The sequence below is a fragment of the Chionomys nivalis genome, chromosome 19 (assembly GCF_950005125.1).
Source record: "Chionomys nivalis chromosome 19, mChiNiv1.1, whole genome shotgun sequence".
In the NCBI taxonomy this organism is placed as follows: domain Eukaryota; kingdom Metazoa; phylum Chordata; class Mammalia; order Rodentia; family Cricetidae; genus Chionomys; species Chionomys nivalis.
Genome location: NC_080104.1, coordinates 49996380 through 50003445, shown reverse-complemented (window position 1 = coordinate 50003445; position 7066 = coordinate 49996380).

Sequence of the window (7066 nt, the reverse complement as noted above, 5' to 3'; positions counted from 1 at the left end):
TTTGTATTAGTAGCTATGCACCTGCCTGGCAGTCCCTGCTCTTCTGTTCTGGTACTAATCAGTGTATTGATGAGACAGTGAATGACGTGTTCATTTTGCAAGGCCAGGCTCTGGGTAGTATGTGGAAACAGGAAGCAGCAAGGTGGAATAGAAAGAAGGTCCAGACCAAAAATAACAGGAGGCCATCTGAAGATTGCATCCAATCTTTGAATTCAGTAAATGCTGTGAACTCTGCCAACTTGATTTTCTAATACCTTTTTGTTAAGAGAAACTGTATGGAAAGATAGGTGGGAAGCCATAGCCAGTAATACTCCCCTACACAAAAGCCAGTGTAGCAAGCAATGTGAGGTAGCCAAAGGGAAGATTCCTACTTCAGTACTCCTGATTCCCTCAAATCAAGGTCAAGTGTCTCGAATACTTGCCAAACTTTGTAACCTTACCTTCCATGTCTACACCACCTGCTACTCAACAGATTCTTCATGCCCCTGCCTCCATGCATTTTCTTCACGGTGTTCTTCTGTCCTGAAATACTGATACCACCAGCTAACACGTTTCTCTCTATATCTTCTTTGATTACCGGGGTGGTAGGGTTCCAGTCTCTTGTTTTTAAATTCCTGTTGCCTGCTATATAACTCTAGCACATGGTTGATCATGTTGTCTTGCACTTACTTCTTTTTTTTAATCCCCTTATCCTTCTGTTGGTGCCTCTGTGATGCCGTATGGTGAAGCAATGCCTATAGAACAGCCAGACTTCAGTAAGTCTTTGCCCCAAACAGAAGCTGAGTCCAAGGGTGACTGATTGGAAAGGAGGACAATGAAGCAGGAGGAGAATTAGAAGTGACCAGCATTTCTCATTTTCTCCACTTGCTTTTTAATAGATGTCACTGCATATCTGGTTGCAGTGATGGGGTCCTGGAGGTGACCGAACTGAGTCAAGGGGTGGAAGGATGAGAGACATGAAATCCAATTAATTTTTCCCCTCTAGATACAGAATGTGTTGCTCTTAAAATTGGCACAAAGGCCTGCTCCTCGGCAGCGTGGTGTTATCTCACAGAGTGACCCGTCTGCTGTAATTGCTCGGGTACACACTTGTCCTGGTATTCGGTCTGATGTGCATGTCAGAGACCCAATGATATAAAACAGTTATGAATTAGTAAAAAAAAAAAAAACCCTCAAACTCAAAGGGGGAAGGGCACTGAGAAGAGAATGAATCCTATGTAGGAGCAATGAGGGGACACGCTGACAAGCTGTCAGGACCAGAGGATGCTGCGATTTGGATCTGTTCGATAATACCTTAGTGTGGAGGACTCCCATTAGCCCCAGAAGAGGTTGGGACCGGAAACTAGGAAGTCAAAACTCTTTTCAGAGCTATGACTTCCCCCAAACGACTTCCCCTAATGGCCTTGATTTTCCAGCCTATGAAACCACTATGGGAAACACCAGCCACCTCCAGGGCAAGATGGAGCACACAAGGACACTCCTTTCCATCACTTCTGTCTGGAAACCCCTGACTTGGCTCTCTGGGGGCAATAACTCACCCAGGATGACACAATTCATGCTTTTCTATTGAGGATATTTTCATAAACATCTGTCGTGTGCCAGGCTCTGCAGTATGTTCTGTGATGAATGAGTAAACCTGACAACTGAGGCCAAGTGGCAGCAGGCATGGTTCCTGCCAGGTTAGCCTTAGGTGTGTGCCCTCGTGCAAGCTGCCATCTATCTTGAAATTTGTTTACTTTTAAAAATGAGAAAACAGCTGAATTCAACTCAAAGGACTTCTATGAGGGCCATTGACAGAAAGGTGTATAAAGCTCTTGTAGCAACATCTGGCACACGTGGGAGCTTTGCCAGGGTGATCACCTGAGAACAGCCATGAAATAACAGAACAGCGGAGAGTGACAGTCAAATACGTGACAGCTTAGAAAAAAGAAATCCTGCATCCTGAACAGACTTCTTCTCTCAAGCCAGGTGGTCTAGAAGGTCTCAGCATGGCTGGGCCATGGAGCGTCTATGTTCAAAGTTCTTGAGTTCCAGGTCTCCATTTGGCAATGTTGAGCCCCCACCCCTGCCACCACCACCCCCACACTTCTGCTACTGGAAATCAGAGAAGATGTGACCATGGTTCATGGATTACTCTGTCCTGGTAAAGGCTAGTGAAGGGAAGAAGAGACCCAGGGTAAAAGAGATAAAGGAGGTACTTTCCTTTTCACCTTTGAGGCTTTTCAAAAAATAAGTCCCCCCCCCGTGTGTGTGTGTGTGTGTGTGTGTGTGTGCGTGCGTGTTTTAGAATAACAGATTGCCGTGTGTGACAATAGAAACGTAGGAATGGTGATTCCTGTTGCTAGGACTGGAAAGCAAATCCAGCTTTACTAACTCTTTACTAACTCTTTCTTCAATGCCCAGACAGAGTCTGGTGGCCTTGAACCAACATCCCTCTTCTGTGTTCTTATGGTCAACAAGTTCAAGTAAGTTGAGGTCCACTTGTACAATATCTAGAATGGTCTGCATTCTAGAGGATGAACCTAGACCTTCCCTACATTGTCAGAGCAACTGTCCTTTTCTCCTAGAGAGTAGCATGCCAGGGGAAGGTGAGACCCTCTTCTAAGCCTAAAGGATGACTCCATGTTCCCTCTAACGTCAATCACAACCAATCTAAAGGATTGTGAGAAGCATGTGGTGGAGACTTATGGGAGAAAATTTCTTCTTTGAAAACAATGGAAAGAGCGTTTTAGGATGGATTTCTATTGCTGTGAAGAGACACCATGACCACAGAAACTCTTACAGAGGAAAACATTTAATTGGGGCTGGCTTATAGTTCAGTGGTTTAATCCATTATCATCATGGTGGGAAGCATGGTGGCATGCAGACAGACATGCTGCTGGAGAGGTCACTGAAAGTCCTACCTCTGGATCTAAAGGCAGCAGGAAAAGAGACACTGGGCCTGGCTTGAGCATTTGAAGCCTCAAAGCCTACCCCCAATGACACACTTCCTCCAACAAGGCCATACTTCCTAATAGTGCCACTCCGTGAGCCTTTAGGAACCATTCCTATTCAAGCCTCCACAGAGAGCTACTATCAAATAATAGCAACCAAGGCAGTGGTTGTGTGCTTTAAGGATAGACAAGTGAGTTGGGCAGTGGTGGTGCATGCCTTTAATCCCAGCACTCAGGAGGTAGAGGCAGGTGGATCTCTGTGAGTTCGAGGCTAGAATGGTCTATAAGAGCTAGTTCCAGGACAGGCTTCAAAGCTACAGTGAAATCCTACCTCAAAACAACAACAACAACAGTAATAATAATAAAACAAGTGAGTCATTGGACCTGAATGGAAACCAGATGGCACATAATGGTAGTCAACTGATCATTGATCAAAGTGCATGGGTAGTACACTGGCGTAAGGAGAATCTATGCACAAATGCTAATGGACAACAGAGCAGCTACGTACAACCTAATAAATAAAGAAGCATCTAGACATAGACCTTATATTTATCTCCAACAAAAGTCAATTCAAATTGGGTCATAGTCTTAAGTATAAATTACAGAACTGTGAAAGGAGGAGGTGACATGTGAGAAAACTTAGGTGACTTCGCATAAGTCATGATATTTTAGGCACAACACGGTTGCATAAAAGAACAGCAAGCGAAAAGCTGAAGCAGTAAAATGAAAAGCCTGGGCCTGTGCGTGGCCATGTCGGAAGCATGAAATGTCAAGCCACGGCCCGAGAGAAAATGTTTGCAGAAGGCCTGTGTGGTGAAGGAGTGCCAGCCAAGACACACAAAGGCAACTTAAGGCTCTACAATAAGACAACCTTCTCATAAAGTGGGCCAAAGGCATCAGGATAAACTTGCCAAAGCTTCTGTGGAACTTCTACAAATGCTCAGAAGGCCATAAAAGCTCCTGCCACATTCCCAGGGAAGTCCTAATGTAGGGAATGAGACACCACCACAGCCCTATTACAACAGCCCAACCTGATCATTGACGATGCCAGATGCTGGCAGTGATGTGGACCAACCAGAGTCCTCAGGGATGGCAGGAAGGTGATGGGACAGTGCTTTTGGAAACTAGGTTCTGGTCCTTACAGAGTGAATGTGCTCCTGTCACGTGCTCCTTTCATCCTGCTGGTTGGTATTGACCCTAAGGCCTTGAAAGCTGAGGCTACACAGACCCTGCGCATGCGCACTTCTGGCATCTTCGTTAAGTTGTTGAAACTTGCAAGCAAAGTCCGTCCATGGGGGACAACACTTGGGTTTATACAGACAGTGGAAACCATTCCACACTAAAAACAACAACAAAAATGTGCCCAAATCTGGAAAGACATGGAGTGACTCAGAGAGCACATTGCTGTGTGAAGGAAGCTGCTCCAACTCGCTGACCTGGTATAGGTGAAAGGTCAGCACCATAAAAACGACCAAGGGTTGGGAATGGTAGGGAAGAGTCGGAGTTCAGAGTGCACCAAAGATGCGTGCTGTTCTACGTCTGTTTAAATCCACTGAACATACAGTGCTAAGACTGAACCCCAATTTGAGTGTGGATCTTGGGCATAGGTTCAGATGTAGCAAGTGTGTTACTCTTTAGGGGGTTGGGTGGAACATGATAGGGGGTATAGTGGAAATCTTTATAATCTGCTCCTTATTTTTAACCTAAAACTAAATAAAGAATTAAGGTTTTTTTTTGGGGGGGGGGTCATAAAACTACCCATTGTTTCAAAAATTCAGCTGCTGACAGCCCAAAGAGTCCTGGCTGACTCTGAAATCTTCCCGTAGGAGATGGGGAGACCTAAAAAGGTGGGGTGTAGGCAGGGAGAAAGGAGATGCTAAGATTCTCTACTGCAGAATTGAACAATGGCAAAGAAGGAAGCAGCCTGGCCACGTGGCTGCCCGGGAGAGCGTGCCAGGCTGCTATGGACAAGCGTCAACTAGGGTAGTTGTGTCCTTTTCCGAATGCAGTGCATATGAAACCATCATTGCTTCTGAAACTTTTCTATAAACACATAATTAGAAATTTGAGTAGCACCACTGAGCACGAGTGCAGATGTGCAAAGTACTTTCAATACGATAAAGTTGACAGTGTGTGTGCAAACTTTAAGGGTTTGGGGTCACAATTAAGTTTGAAAATGACTGTTTTTAACTCCAGGGAGCCACCATTTAGATAGTAGGAATCAATGATGGAGCCTCTGGAGGAGCAGCCAATGTTCTGAACTGCTCAGCCATCTCTCTAGTTCTCTAATTTTTTAACCCCCCCAAACAACACACACACACACACACACACACACACACACACTGCATATGATATAAAATGGTGACACATTCTTTTGAATCTTGGAAAGATCCACGGGCTGGTGTAAGCTAAAAGGCATAGCAATGGCCCACATACCCACTGATCATTGGGCACTGTACTACTGCAGGAGAAAGCTATGCTCCTGACTGAGACAAAGTTGCTCTCCAGCTCTCAGGGATTCATGGAGCTTAGCTTCCAGGGGTGCAGAGCTGTGTGTGCTGTGACACAGACCCCCCTGAAACTTGATTGCTGCCCACATCCCCCTGGAAAGTTGGTAGGACACTTAAAACATAACCTTGGTGGCCAAACCCATCTTGGCAGATGATCTCACAACTTTTGTTTTCTAGGTAAGAAACAAGATGGGAACTATGTCAGAGAATAGAGGGAGAGGTTAGGAATGAATAGTGACCTTTGACGCAGGAAGTACTCCATGGCTTTAGCTGAGTTAGTCCTGGCTTAAGAGAATACTTGGAACGGTGGGGGTGTGAAGGAAATGCCCCCAAGACGACTTGGTTCAGAGCTTCTCCAAGGAAAATACTTTAGAAAATTTCAGTAAGAAAAAGGATAACTGAGATTTGTCATTCCTCTGGGGCTTTACAGTCATTCTGAGCCAAGAAAAATGGGATGGAAACAAAGTAGGGCCCTCACAGATGGGAGTGCCTGTGGGCCGCCCTGCCTCACATCCCAGAGGGCAAAGGAAAATGTGTGGAGTAGGCACGACGGGAAATACAACTCACGGCTGACACAAGGGGCTGAGGGTGTGTTCTTGGGCCCCAGACAACATATTTGCCTTCCAAATCTTGACCACAATGGAAAAACCTTTCATTATCTGGAAAAAAAAATTCAATAAATATTTTTATAGGCCCAAAGAAAACAAAGAGAAATGAGAGGGTGAGTGCTGGTAGATTTGATGGCACAGACAACCTGGAGGGCCCCGGATGGCCTACTTTATGGGAGCCGTCTCCCATTCAAACCAGAGCAAGCTGAGGGGGAGGAGACTCCAGATCTCAACTCCTTGACTCAAATAGGCTTGGCATGTTCAGGAAATCTAATGAAAAAACATATGAGTCACAATGAAGCCCCAAAGCCAATCTGAACCCAGGAATCTTTATTAACCATCAGCTAACTACCAAGCTTCAGGATGCTCCAGGAACCGTATGAGGCACCAGGGAGGTAAGAACGGGCAGGAAAGGGCCATATCTTCGCTCTCTGCCTTGCTCTCACCCCCTGTGTGGTGAGCTTTTTTGAATGGCGAGGCTTTGTATTCATTTCAGTCCCTGGGAAACACAGCTGCAGCTTTACAGTGGGTAGGTGGATGGGAAGGTAGGGGGATACCGCACTAATCATGAAGGGGCAGAAAGGAGACCCGCATGTTTTTTGTCATCTCTACAAAGAACAGATATGTTGGAGTTGGGCAGACGGGCACAGCAGGCTTATTCAGCAGGGCCAGTGTGACCAGGGGAAGAGGAGTCTGGAGTTTTGCTTCTTCACACATCAGTTTGATTGATTGCCACTGTAACCCAAAATTGAAATAACATAAAACCTACTTTACAGAGTCATTAAGTACAGTAACATCTGCATGATACCGTGCATGTGTGTGCATGCCTGCGTGCACGCACATGTGTGCATGTGTGTGTGCATGTGTGTAGGCCAGAGGCTGACCTTAGGTGTCTCCCTTAATCATATTTCACCTTGTGTTTTGAGGCAAGCTCTCTCACTAACCCCAGACCTCACCGCTTAAGGGAGCCTCGCCAGCAAGCCCTTATATCTGGCTTTTTTCCATCCTTACAGGC